Source organism: Ailuropoda melanoleuca, chromosome 14 (assembly GCF_002007445.2).
Source record: "Ailuropoda melanoleuca isolate Jingjing chromosome 14, ASM200744v2, whole genome shotgun sequence".
In the NCBI taxonomy this organism is placed as follows: Eukaryota; Metazoa; Chordata; class Mammalia; order Carnivora; family Ursidae; genus Ailuropoda; species Ailuropoda melanoleuca.
In genome coordinates, this window is record NC_048231.1 from 42,056,839 (window position 1) to 42,057,230 (window position 392).

The following is a 392-nucleotide window of genomic DNA, read 5'->3' on the forward strand; positions in this document are numbered from 1 at the left end:
ATTTTCTTGTCTGGTATTAATATAGCTGAGATCATTGATCTAAGACCTTTCATTTTTTTTTCTGATATAGATCTTTACTGCTTTAAATGTCCTGCCCCCCATCCCACCAAGTTCTGCTTTAGTGGCATCCCACAAATTCTGATATGGTATGTTTCCATTTAAAAGTCAGTTCAGGAGTGCCTGGGTGGCTCTATTGGTCAAGCTTCGGCTCAGGTCATGATCCCGGGGTCCTGCCATCAGGCTTCCTGCTCTGTGGGGAGCCTGCTTCTCCCTCTCCCTCTGCCCCTCTCCCTGCTCATGTTTGAGCATGCGCCCATGTTCCATGCTCTCTCTCAAATAAATAAATAAATAAATAAATAAATAAATAAATAAATAAAATGAAATAAAATAAA